Source organism: Diceros bicornis, chromosome 16 (genome assembly GCF_020826845.1).
Source record: "Diceros bicornis minor isolate mBicDic1 chromosome 16, mDicBic1.mat.cur, whole genome shotgun sequence".
In the NCBI taxonomy this organism is placed as follows: domain Eukaryota; kingdom Metazoa; phylum Chordata; class Mammalia; order Perissodactyla; family Rhinocerotidae; genus Diceros; species Diceros bicornis.
In genome coordinates this window covers 9,182,994-9,196,900 of record NC_080755.1, presented here as the reverse complement: position 1 = coordinate 9,196,900, position 13,907 = coordinate 9,182,994, and the positions used below count along the sequence as shown (strand labels likewise).

The following is a 13,907-nucleotide window of genomic DNA, read 5'->3' as shown; positions in this document are numbered from 1 at the left end:
GGTACTAAGAAGAGGACATTTGACTGTTTCTTAAAGGGAGACTTGACAACGAAGAATAGAGCACTTTGATTATTCTGCTCTGAGATAGCTGCATGTACGATTACTTCTTTCTGCAAGGGTTTTGTGAAAAGATGAGAGTGTAAACAAGTTAGCAATTTACTTCAGAGAGGCAAAGGTGAAAGAAAAATAGGCAGAGATATGCCCATTGCGCTCCTACTAAGTGATTACTAAGCAATAATAGTACACAATGATGAAATTGAGCAACCGCATAATATAATTTGGCAACAATGCCATTAGAAACATTTAATTGAGTTTTTGCAAGTAACAGTTGATATCTGTTTTAAGGACAATGATTAAAGAAGTATGAATTCCAGCACGTACACCACTGTGCATTTTTCAGTGCATATCTGCGTGGGCCAAAGGCAGCTGCTAGATCACATACCTGGGGCAGATCTAAGTGGCTTGATCATAGCATTCAAGGTCTCTCTGCTCAACAACAGCCATTGTGGACAAATTCCAGGAAATGGTTTATCTTTATAAATAATGCAGTCTTTCTACAATTTCCTTTCCCTCTAGGTTTTGGTCTCTTGAATGATTTCAAACATTATTCTGCAATAAGATTATTCTAGTGTTACCGCACTAATCCTGGCAAGGGTCTGGTGCTTGAGAGCTAAAGTGCAGTAGTGGAACCAGAATGTTCACACACTGCTTGGTGCTGTAGGTTGCATTTCCACATCGTTTTGTAAAATAAATTGTGTGAGGAGGTAGTGCTGTGAGAGTTCTTCAGCTCCAGTTCTTTATACACTTCCTTTGGCTTTCTTTAGCAATCGCAATTCTTCTTGTAACGCTGTAAGAAGAGCATCTGGAGACTTCTTCCTTTTCCTTGTAAAGGGAAGGCAACTGTTGGCTCAGGTGGTGCATGAGACTGACATAATAACGGGAAATTAGCCGTCTCAGCCCATTTTGACCTCTGACATTTTGGCATGGAGGATTTTAAAATACAAACTTTAAAAATCATAATTATGCCAAAATTGATAAATTTTCATTGAGACCGTGGCTTTCAAAACATATTCCATTATGTCAAATTGAACTCTGGATCAATATTTTATATAGCACACAGTTTTCATATTTCCATATTTTTTATTGAATTAAATATTTAAATTTTATGTTTTATACACAGATTTTATTCATTTAATAAATATTTTCTCCCATCAAATTTTTTGGATTAGCAGTTCTCCTATTGTGAATTTTCATTTGTAGAGATTATTTCTCTTGACTACTAATTTTGATACGTCAAATTTTGCAGTTCTAAAATTGATATCAAGCTATTGTGATTCACCAGCCAGTTTTTGGGCAGTAGATCATTTTACTCTATGCGGTTTTAGCTAGTGTCAATTTTATTTTTTGTTGATTATTTCTATGAATATTACTTATTATAAATTTGAAAAAATTACTTGTAAGATTTTTTCAGATCACTGAGAAATTTGGGAGGAATTTTATGAGACAGATAAATGAGGACGCTAATTAGAGAGAGTGGGAAGGAGGGGGAAGAAGGAAAGGGGAGGGAGAGAAAGGAGGAGGGGAAGGCACAAAGGGGCAGAAGAAGGGGGAAATGGAGAGGAGAGTGGAGGGCAAGCCATGGAAAGTAGAAAGGGAGGGGTGGATAGTGAAATTAGAGGGAGAGGCAGAAGGAGAATGGGTCAGGGGTGAGATAGGGAATGGGAGGATGAGACGGGGACGGGAAGATAAGCGAGATAACAGAAGGAAGAGGGAGGAAAGGAGTCAAACTAGACTCGGAGGCAAAATGGTCCCTTCAAATTATTCTGCTTCAGAAAATCTTGAATTTCTCTAGGCATCTAGGTATTGTAGGAGAAAGGTTCTGAATATGAAGAGTTGACAAATAATTTTTAAAGATATGGTGCTCTCCCAGATTTCTTCTCTAGCATAGCCTTCCCGTGCCTCTGAGAGACGTTGGATGCTAGGAGAACTGGATCAGAGAGTCCTTGCATTCAGGAGCATGCAGCTGCAAAGGTGACAACCAGAGAGGTGATGAGAATGAAGTCGATAACCAAAATAGACGCCCTTCCCCATGCCCCGTCACTATTCAAACATTGCACTCATGTCCTCTTTATTACACAGTGAGAATTAAAGCTGATCCTCGTGAAGAATACCATTACAGACTTTTCTCTATGCATGCACATGTATGCACAAACAGTGCACAAACATATTTTTTTTAAACCAGGGTCATTCTAATTGTTTTTTGATAAGCTGCTTTTTCCACTCAACTACCTTATGCGTATATTAGCATGTCCACGAATAGATAAAAGTTATAATTTTTAATATCTTGGATATAGAATGTCCAAAATGGCCCACAAATGTACTTTTTACAATATCTATAGTCAACTATGCATATTGTGAGTATTTAAAAATTGCTAATTATATATGCAAAACTTGTTTATTTGTATTTCTTCTTTACTATATAATTGATCATCTTTTCTTAGATTTATTGGCCATTTGAGAATTGCCTATCATATCTTATCCAGTTTTCTAGTGATATGTTTCTTATTGATAGGTAAGAACTCCTTATACATTAATTGCTATAGGTCTTTGGCTGGCTTACATGAAGGAAATACTTTCCCAGTTTGTCATTTATCTTTTATAGAAAATGTTTAAAGAACACAAAATTAAAATTTTTATGTAGTCACATTTATCATTCATTCTTTTATAGTTTCTGCATATAATGTCATTCTTAGAAAAGATTTTACATTTCAGGGCATAAACACATTGAGCTGTATTTTCTTATTGTACTCTTCTATATACTCATCTTTTTCATATGCAATTTAATCCATCTGGAGTACATTGTGTTATAAGGATAAAAATCCACATGTATTGCGTTTCTCATGACCAATTATTTGCCCCATCTTTATTGAATAATCCATTTTCCACTCTAGATTTGAAATGCCATGAATATACTTCATGGTATTTCTTTAAGTCCTATTTTGTTTCACTTATTTTTCTGTCCTGTGTAATAATTACACTGTTTAAATAACTAATTTTTAAAATTAAATTTAAATTATTAAATATATTTTAATATCAGATATGATTTCCAGGTTATTAGTCTACTTTTTCAGAATCTTTTCTCATGCTTTGTCTTTTAGACACATTGTAAAGTCAGATTGACAGTTTTCAAATACCACTCTCCCTCAGAAAATAGCATTGAAATTTAGACTGGAATTGCACTGCATTTACAAATTAATTTGGGGGATGATTTAGAAGGTTTTCAGTTTTGAGTGTTCCCATTCAAGGATGAATTATATCTATCAATTTACTTAAGTCTGTTAAGTTTTTAAGTGCATATTTCCAGGTTTTTTCTTATAAACCTTAGACAATTCATGATATATGTGTATCTATATATATTATGACTTTTTGGTATTGAAAAGGAAAATTTTAGTCATAACATTTCTAGCTATTCATTAATACTATTGGAAAAGTTTAATTTTTATATTTTACTTTATAATTATCCTTTTTGCCAATTTCTCTTATTGAGTCTACTAGTTTTCAGATTTTTACTGAAAGTTCTTGGGCATTTCACAGCTACAATCACAAAATTTGGAAATAATGAAAAATTTCACTTTCTGAGTTCATTAATAGTTCACTCTTTGTTACCGTAGAATAGTATTCCATTGCAAGGATATGGCACAATTTGTTTATCCATTCATCTGCTAATGGAAATTTGAGTTGTTGTCACGTTTTGACTACTACAAATAAAACTGCAGTGAACATAAGTATAAACCCATATTTGTATGGATGTATGTGTTCCATACTCTTGAAGAAATACCTAGGCACAGAATGGCTGAATTACATGGTAATTACATGTTCAATGTTTTAGAAACTGCCAAATGATTTTCCAAAGGGATTGTACCATTTTTACTATTCACCAGCAGTGTATGAGAATTCCAATTGCTCTATCTCCTCCCAACACTTGTATTCAGTCTTTTTAATTTTAGACATTCTAACGGGTTTGCAATGATGTCTCATTAAGGTTTTAATTTGCATTTCCCTAATGACCAGTGGTGTTTAGCATTTTTCATGTGCTTATATTGCCATTGGTATATCTCAATATGTGAGGTATAACTTCTGAGATTAGGTTCCCAAAGATTGTGACTCCCATTTTACTAGTACTCTCTCTGCCTGGCACTTTCTCTCTGGCTTGTCTTGCGTGCTGCTCTGATGAAGCAAGTTGGAGATATGGCAAGGAACTCTGGGTGACTTCTGGCCAACCACTGATGAGAAACTGAGGCCGTCAGCCCAAAAGCCCTTGAAAACCTGAATACTTCTGACAACCATGTGAGGGGGCTTGGAAGTGGATCCTTCCCCAGTTGAGCCTTCAGATGAGGCTGCATTCCTGGCTGACAAGTTGATTGTAGCCTTGTGAAAAATCCTGAAGTGAAAGACTCAGCTAACCCATGCCAAGATTTCTGACTCATAGAAATTGTGAGATGATAAATGTATTGTTTTAAGCTGCTAATTTGGGGAGTAGTTTTTTATGCAGCAGTAGATGACTAATAGAAAATCCTTTATCCGATGTGTGATGTGCAAATATTTTCTCCCAGTTCTTGAATTGTCTTTTCGCTTTCTTCTATTCTTTGGAAGAATAGAAGTTCTTAATTTTGATGAAGTTCAACTTATGAAGTTTGCATTTTTTATGGATCGTGCTTTTAGTGGTGTACCTAAGAAATCTTTGCCTAACATAGGGTGCAATGATTTTCTCCTATTTTTTTCCAGAAGTTTTAAAGTTTATGTTTTACACTTAATTCTATAATCCATTTTGAGTTACTTTTTGTTTATAGTATAGAATGAAGGCATAGATTGAAATTCTTTTCTTTTTCTTTTTTGCTACTAGATATCCAATTATTCTAGCACAATTTATTGAAAAAACTGTCCTTTCTCTATTAAATTGCTTTAATACTTTTGCCAAAAAGCAATTGACCATATTTGTATGGGTTATTTCTGAACTTTCTATTCAGTTTCATTGATCTATTTGTCTATCCTGAGTCCTATACCAAAATGTTTGATTATTGTTCTTTTTTTTTTTTTCAGAGGAAGATTCGCCCTAAGCTAACACTTGTGACAATCTTCCTCCTTTTTTCTTCCTTTCCACCCCCCTCCAAGCCCCAGTACATAGTTGTGTGTAGTTGTAAGTTCTGCTTCTCCTATGTGAGCTGCCACCACAGCATGTCTGCTGATAGGCAAGTGGTGTGGTTCTGCGCCCGGAAACCGAACCCAGGCTGCTGAAGCAGAGCACGCCTAACTTTAACTGCTAGGCCATCAGAGCTGGCTCCACTGTTCATTTTTCATATGTCTTGAAATCAGATGGTGTAAGTCCTCCAACTTTGTTGTTCTTTTTTAAAGTTGTTTTTGCTGTTCTATATACTTTGCATTCTATGTGAATTTTAGAATCAGCTCAACAATTTCCACAAAAAAAAAAAAAAGGCTTGCAGATATTTTGACTGGGTTTGCTAGAATCTATAGATCAATTTGGGGAGAAGTGACATCTTATCAACAGTGAGTCTTCCAAACCATAAACAGGGTATATCTATCCATTTATTTAGGTCTTCTATTATTTCTCCAATGTTTGTGCTTTTCAGTGTATACTTCTTGCACATTTTTGCTAAGTTTATTCCAGAGTATTTTATATTCTCAAAGCTATTGCAAATGATATCAACTTTTAAATTTCGAATTCTGATTATTTGTTGCTAATATATAGAAATACAATTGAGTTTTAAATAATGATTTTGTATGCTGCAATCTTGCTTTAATTATTTATTAATTCTAGACTTTTTTTGACATTTACATCAGGTTTCTTCTTAGATGATCATGTCTTCTGCAAATAAAGACAGCTTTATATCTGCCTTTCTAATGTAGATTTCTTTTATTTATTTTTCTTGTCTATTATAGTGGCTAGAACTTCCAGTACAATATTAAATACAATTAATGAGAACAAGCATCCTTACCTTGTTTCCTGGCTCAGGGGAAAGCAATCTATCTTTCATCAATTAAGTATGATGTTTGCTGTAGGATTTTCATAGATTGCTTCATCATGTTGAGGTAGTTCCCTTCTATTCCTATTTGTCGAGAATTTTTATTAGGAATGGATCATAGATTTTGTCAAGTATTTTTGTCTCTCTATTGAGATGGTCACGTTACTTTTCTTTTTGAGTTTGTTAATATGAAGAATTACAGTGATTAATTTTCCAACAGTTAAACCTACTCTACATTTCTAGCATAAATGTCAGTTGGATGTATGTATTATCCTTTTTGTATTCTTGGATTTTATTTGCTGAAATCTTGTTTAGAGTTTTTGCATGTCTCTTCATGAAAAATATTGGTCTGAAGTTTTATTTCTTTATAAAGTTTTTATCTGGGTTTGGTTTCAGGCAACGCTGCCCTCATGGAATGGATTTGGAACTATTTGCTCCCTTCAACGTTCTAGAAGTGATTGTGCATAAATGTTTGTTTTATTTTTTCTTACATTTTTGGTAAACTTCACAGATGAAATCATCTTGGCCTGGTGTCTTTTTTGTGGGAAGCTTTTAAAATACAATTTCAATTTCTTTAACAGAAACAGATCAATTCTAGTTCTTGAGTGGGCTTTGGTGGTTTGTGTCTCTCGAGGAATTTGTATAATTGATCTGAGTAGTCAGATATGTTGGCATAAAACTGCTCCTTATATTCCCTTATGATCCTTCTAGTATGCATGTTAATTGTAATGATATTAGATCTCTCATTCCTGATAATGATAATTTGTGTCTTCTCTCTTTTTTCCTGATCTGTTTGACTAGAAATTTATCAATTTTATTGATCTTCTCAGAGAATCAGCTATTGGTTTCTTGCTTTTATCTATTGTTTTCTTATTTCTCAATTCACTGATTTTTATTTTAATCTGCACTATTTTCTTTCTTTAGCTTGTGTTTAATTTCTACTTCCTTTACTAGTTTGTTAAAGTAGAAGCTTAGGTCATTGATTTGAAACCTTTGTTTTTTTATCTAATATAGATATTTAATGCTATAAGTTTTCCCCTAAATACTATTGCAGTGGCATTCGACAGATTTTTAGATGTTGCGTTATCATTTTCATCTATTTCAATGCTTTTTAATTTCCTTTTTGATTTCTTCTTTGACCACGAGTTACTCAGAGATATGTTGTTTCCTAATATTTGTTGATTCTCCTGATATCTTTCTTTTATTTATTTTTAATTTAATTCTATTTTGACAGAGAACATAGTTTGTAAGAATTCTTTAAAATATATTTAGGTTTGTTTCAGAATATAGTCTATCTTGCTAAATGTTCCTTGTGCGTGTGAAAAGAATGTGAATTCTGATCTTGTTGTGTTGAGTATTTTAAAAACATCAACAGGTGATAATTTTTCTCTGGTAATAGTTTTTCTCTGAAATCTACTTTGTGTGATATTAATATAGCCACTCTAGGTTCCTTTTGTTTCATATTAGCATGGTATATCTTTTTCCATCTTTTTACTTTTAAAAATTTGTGACTTTATATTTAATATATGTTCTAGTAGGCAGAATGTGGTAGAGTCTTGTTTTTTTAGCTAATCTGAAAATCTCTACCTTTTAGTGGAGGTGTTTAGACTTTTTATATTTAATGTAATATTGATATGACTAGGTATATGTCCATCATGTTCCTATTTGTTTTCTATTTATCTTATCTGGGTTTTATTCCCATGTGCCTTTTTTCTTGCTCTCTTTTAGATTAATTGGGTATTTCTTTTATCTTTCTATTTTATCTCCTTTGTTGTATTATTAGCTATAACACTTTATTATTTTAGTGGTTGATTTAGGGTGTATAATATACACTTTTAACTTACCATGGTCTCTTTTTAAGTGATATTATACCACTTCACATATAGTATAAGAATCTTTTAATAATGTACTTCCATTTCATACCTACCAGCCTTTGTACTAATGTTGTCATATGTTTTACTTTTACGTAAGTTAAAACCCCACACTACATTATTATTTTTGTTTAAACAATCATCTTGTTTATTTCTACTTCCAGAGTTAATGTCCAATTGCAATGTTATAAAGTCTCTAATAACTACTTTGCTTTTGTCAGTTTTTCTTTATAATTTCAGTAATTTTTGATATAGGGCATATATGTATTAGATATGAGTTTTCTATTTTAAGGCTGTAGTTTTTTGTAGACTAAAGATTTATGGTAAGCGTATCTTCATTATGTACCATACCTTTCTTTAACAAGAAAATAAGCCTCTTTGTCAATGCTTTTATTCTTGAACTTTATATTGAACAATAAGGTTACATTTTTTAATTTTTATCTTTTCCATATGTTTTTGAGGGTGTGATCTGGAAATTCTGTTTCTGTCTATTAAAATAATAGTTACTTTAGTTTATATTACATACACACTTTTAGGAATTATAACATCTAAACTCTGTCAACTGAAGTCATTAGAGGTTATTTAAAATTTATTCTTTAGGGCTGGCCCTGTGGCTTAGTGGTTAGGTGCACATGCTCCACTACTGGTGGCCTGGGTTCAGATCCTGGGCGCCCACCAACGCACCGCTTGTCCGGCATGCTGAGGCCGTGTCCCGCATACAGCAACTAGAAGGATGTGCAACTATGACATACAATCATCTACTGGGGCTTTGGGGAGAAAAAGGGGGAAAAAAAAGAGGAGGATTGGCAATAGATGTTAGCTCAGGGCTGGTCTTCCTCAGCAAAAAGAGGAGGATTGGCATGGATGTTAGCTCAGGGCTGATCTTCCTCACACACACACACACACAAAAATAATAAAATAAAATTTATTCTTTACTTAAATAGACTTAGCATTTACTGCCAGCTATTCATAGCTTTATTTATTCATTCATGAATTCTTTATGTTTTTACCCAGTTTTATTGAGGTAGAATTTACATAAAGTTAAATTCACTCATTTTAAGTGTGAGAGATTTTAGCAGTTGTATACAGTCTTCTGACCACCATCAAACTCAGTGTTTCCTTGTGTTCCTGTGCAACCAGAACTTTTTCCCCAACCCCCAGCACAGGCAGCCACTGATCTATTTTCCACCTCTATAATTTTGCCTCTTCTATAATTTCATATAAATGGAATCATGCAGTTTGTAGTATTTTATGTTTTACCCCTTTTACTTAGCATAATATTTTGTGAGCATCGATATTCCATTCTTATTTTATTGCTAAATAGTATTCTATACTATGGATATACCATACTTTGTTAATCCACTCTCCAGTTGATCAACATTTGGATTATTTCCAGTTTTTGGCCATCATGAACAAAGCTTCTATAAATATTCATGTAGAGTCTGTGTGGACAGATTTTTTTTCATCTCTCTTGAGTAAATCCTAACAGCAGGATAGCTGGTTTGTATGGTAAGTGTGTGTTTAACTTTATACAACACTTTGATATTGCCAGTTTTTAAATTTTACTCATTCAAGTGACCTGGTATTAATGTCTCATTGTGGTTTTTAATTTGCATTTCCCTGATTACTAATGGTATCAAGCAACATTTTATGTTTTTATTGGCTATATATATATTGTCTTTTGTAAGATGTCTGTTGAAAGTTTTTACCTATATTTTAATGGGTGGGTTTCTTAGTTAGTATTAAGTTGAAGACTTTCCTTTAAACGCTGCACTCATGCCTTTTACCAGATATGTGTTATGCAAACATTTCTTCTCACTCTGTAGGTGGTCTTTTCATTTTTCTATCTGTATCTTTTGAAGAGCACAAGTTTCTAATTTTAATGAAGTCAATTTTATCATATTTTTCTTATATAGTTTATGGGTTTTGTGTCCTCTTTAAGAAATCCTTGACTAACTCCATGTCACGTTGATTTTCTCCTATACTTTCTTCTAGAAATTTTAGAATTTTAGCTTCTGCATTAACTCTTATGTTCCATTTTGTATCATTTTTATGTATGTTGTGAAGCAATGGATGAGGATAGTTTTTTTTCCCCAAACTGATATCTAATTGTTACAGCAGCAATTCTTTGAAATGACTTTTCTTTCTCATTGAATTATGTCAGAAACTTTGCCAAAAATTAATTGACTATATGTGTTTGCATCTGTTTTTGGATACTGTGTTCTGTTCCCTTGATGTATATGTTTATTCTTACACCAATACCACACTCTTTTGATTATTTTACTTTTATTACAAGTTTTGGAAATAGGTAACAGAAGTCCTCCAAACTTGTTCTCTTTCAATTTGTTTTGGCTGTTGTAGGTCATTTTCATAGGTTCTGAGAATTATACCACCAATAGTTTCCAATATTTATTTTTCCTTTGTCCTTTGGTTCAGAAGGGTGGGCAGTGTATTCTGCTAAAAGACTACATTTCTCACCCTTCTTTTTAGATAAATATGGTCATGTGACAAATTTCTGGCAAATCAGATGCAAGCATAAGTGTTGAATAGAAGTTCCAGGAAGCATCTTCCAAAGGTGGCGGGGAGAGGGCAAGTATGCTTTTGGTTTTTCCTTTACTTCTTTCTCCTCTTACTTGTTTGCAGTGTGGAAGTAATAACTAGAGCTTTACCAGATACGTTAAACATGAGTGACTTGGAAAATGTAAGCCAGCATTGAAGAGCAGAAAAATAGGATCTAGAAGTCCTTCATTATGTTTTGTTTCCTTTTTTAATCTTTTCTATATTTGTTTATGTAAGAAAAATATAAACTTTTATCTTGCTTAATTTACTGCTATTTCATGTTATTCTGTTGTATGTAACCAAACCCATTCTTAACTGACACAGGTTCTATGATATGTTTTTTCCTATCCACCCATTTTAGAAAGGAGGAGTTTTATCCTAGCCTTTTTCCACGTAGTGTATCAATTTTTCTTTGCTCTTCTTGTGTTATCACACCAGGTCCATTTTTGCCCGCTGCCCAGAAAGCCAATCACCGAGACGACAAGATTGCAGAGAGAGAGGGTTTAGTCACAAGGCAACCAAGTGAGGAAAATGGGAGAACAAGTCTCAAATCAGCCTCCCCCAAAATAGGGACTCAGAGGTACTTATGGGAAGGGGGCAAGGTGGTCTGAAATGATTGGAGGTGAGGAGAGATGAGGTAATTGATGATCTGCGCAAGCGCAAGCGTAGTCAGGCTTCATGCCTCTTCATAGGACACATGTTCACAGAATGGCAGCATTAGCATGCCCTGAGGGTGGAGTTCCAACCTCTTGTCATCAAAAGGGCCCAGTTGATGGGTTGGTGATCTCAGTCCGGCCTGAAGTGGACAAGGGGCTTAGTTCCTGAAAAAAATAGCTCAAACACCCATTACCGTAGTAACCCAGGCTCCAGGGAGATGTCATCTATAGGAACCTAATGGGAGTCGTCGGATAGCATATTGTCCAAACAGCACAGTTAACAATGAGTAAGTTTATCACGGAGATTTAAGTCCTCACCTTCCTTTCTGATAAGTTTCTAGGTAAGACCATCCCCCCTTCTTCCTGGTGCAGGAAAGAAGATACCTTTACAAATGGAGATTTTCTTTACAAATGTAAATGTCTCTCACAAAGGGTAACTAGAACTAAGAATGGGTTTAGCACGACCCACCCAGGAACCCGGAGATGTCTATAGTAATAGCATTTTCTGGGGGCAGGCCTCCCATCCCAAACTCCTTTGGTCAGTTAGTGGGGGTGGGGAAAATGTCATTCAGGCAGAGACATATTTTGAGTTCACAAATTCCAATCCCCCATAGTTACCAGCTGTTTAATCATCAATGGCTGTTGGCCGGTTTCACTTGGGTTCATTTCCTGATCGATGAGGGCTCATTCGAATTTCTCCATTAAAATGAGAGAAGTCCTAGATAACGATGGCTTATACTATCTTGAGTGTACTATTTGTTTACCTTCCCAGTACCCAATTCCTCCTCCACGCCTTTCAAATAGTACCAGATGTTCATCAGTATATCTATTTCTCCCCAGTCAGCTCATGTACTTAAGAGAAAACTGATTCCTAGCTCCAGGGTGTTTCTTTTGGCTTGTGTCCATTAATATATTCTATTGTCCTCATCAAAGATAATCATTACCCAGTGGGCCTGGATTCTTCCTGCAGCCACTCTATGACTATTAATGCTGCAAAACACTGGATCACTATGCAGCTGGATCAAGAAATCCTGTACCCCTCCCCACAAATGGGCTTTAAGGTATATGAGCCAATAAATCCCTATTATTATTTAATCCAGTGTAAATTGAGTTTTCTGCAATATAAAGATACCCGATTGATAAACGATCTGTTCTTTCATAAAGCTCTTTAAGGAAGTAGAGACAGAGCTGGGACTGTGGCACCTGGAGGTCAAGGAGCTTTGTCTCAGTGCTTTCTCTTGGTATTTATAAAATTCCATTGCCTCCTAGTCAGGCTTTCTATGTTGGGAATGAAGAGCAGCAGCATATGCCACCCTAAAATATGCCACTTTGGCATAAAGATTATTTTGACCTGAAGGCAATTGAGAAGGAGCAGATACAAGAAAATCTCCCTGCCCTCCCCCTATTTGCCTAAAGGCAGGACATAAATTTCAAAGATATCCTTCCTCCCCTCCCTACCAAGAAGGACGCAAGTAGGACTGGAGATAATTTTAGACCCTGTCAGCCTGGAGATGGCACTAGAAGAATCTATATAACAAACTTTACTGTTGGGGGAAGAGGGAGAATCCCCCTCTGCCCCTTCCCTTAAGGTTCTTACGGCTGGCCAAATAATTAACAAGACAGGTTAGCAGGAGAAAATAATACCAAGTTTAATAACATGCATACATGGGAGAAAGCAGGGACACTGCGTTTCTCAACACAATAGCAGAAATTCTCATCTTTAATACCATGTTCAGCTAAAGACAAAGGAGGATGTTGGGGGTGGGGGGGAGTCAGTTACAGGAGGTTACCACTAAAGCACTGTAAACAAGAGTAAGGTTATTATGCAGGTTCAATGCCTCACTTTCCACATTGATAAGTTTCTAGAAATGAGGTCATCCCCCCTCTTCCCAATACAGAGAAGGAGATACCTATACAAATGAGGATTTCCCTTATAAATGTAAATGTTTGTCTGGCAACTCCTCGCAGGGCCATCCAGAGAATGTGGCCAGAGAGACAGAACTTCCGATAAGATGGGCTTGTTGGTGCCTTTTCTATTGTAACATCTATTTTACATTATAGTACAGCCATCAGATAGAAGATCTGTTCCAGGAAGGAGTTACTATGTCAAATTCTTTAGGCAGGTAGTGGGGGAGGTCAAATGTCGGTCAGAGAAAACAATCAAGGTAAAGAGATATATTTCAGGGTGGCCAAATCTTGATCTCCCACATTACTAACTAGCCTTTATCTACCATTTGTTTTCCTTCCCACAGTTTGCCAACCCTGGAAGCCTAAAACTGTTTCCTTTGTCTTGTCATTTCTCCACAAAGTCACTGTTCTTTGTTAACATGCTATATAAACCAAAGTTCTAAGTCACCTCTTTGAGGTGCTCATTTTTCCCTGGGTATCTCCCATATGTACCTGAGGTATGCATGTTAATAAACTTCTGTTGTTTTTCTCTTGTTAATCTGTCTTTTATTACAGGAGCCTCAGCCAAGAACTCAGAAGAGTAGATGGGAAAAAGTGTTCCTCTCCTACAGGAGTATACCCCAAGGAATGGAGTAGCCCCCTCAAATTTGATTTGTTCTCCCCACTTTGACAGTGAATTAACTACTTTGATGTGAAGTTACTTTAAATAGACAGTCATTGAATCAGGAGATTTAGTTTGAGGCATTTACATGCATATCTTTCTGTCTTAACTTGCTCAAGTTGAAACTCAACTGCCAAAAATTGATTCCAAGGAGATTTTTTTAAGTGTCTCTCCCAAATTTCATCTCTTGCTTCTAGCACTTCCCTTCCAG

General features: G+C 35.3%; 1 long non-coding RNA gene across 1 annotated transcript; it reads left to right on the top strand.

Moving 5' to 3' along the window:
* The first annotated feature begins 9,382 nt into the window (after positions 1–9,382).
* LOC131415146 (uncharacterized) lies at positions 9,383–13,580 on the top strand. The gene is made up of 3 exons (XR_009222344.1): positions 9,383–9,421; positions 10,910–11,051; positions 13,380–13,580. It is a non-coding gene; the product is annotated as an uncharacterized LOC131415146 (long non-coding RNA).
* The last annotated feature ends 327 nt before the right edge of the window (positions 13,581–13,907 follow it).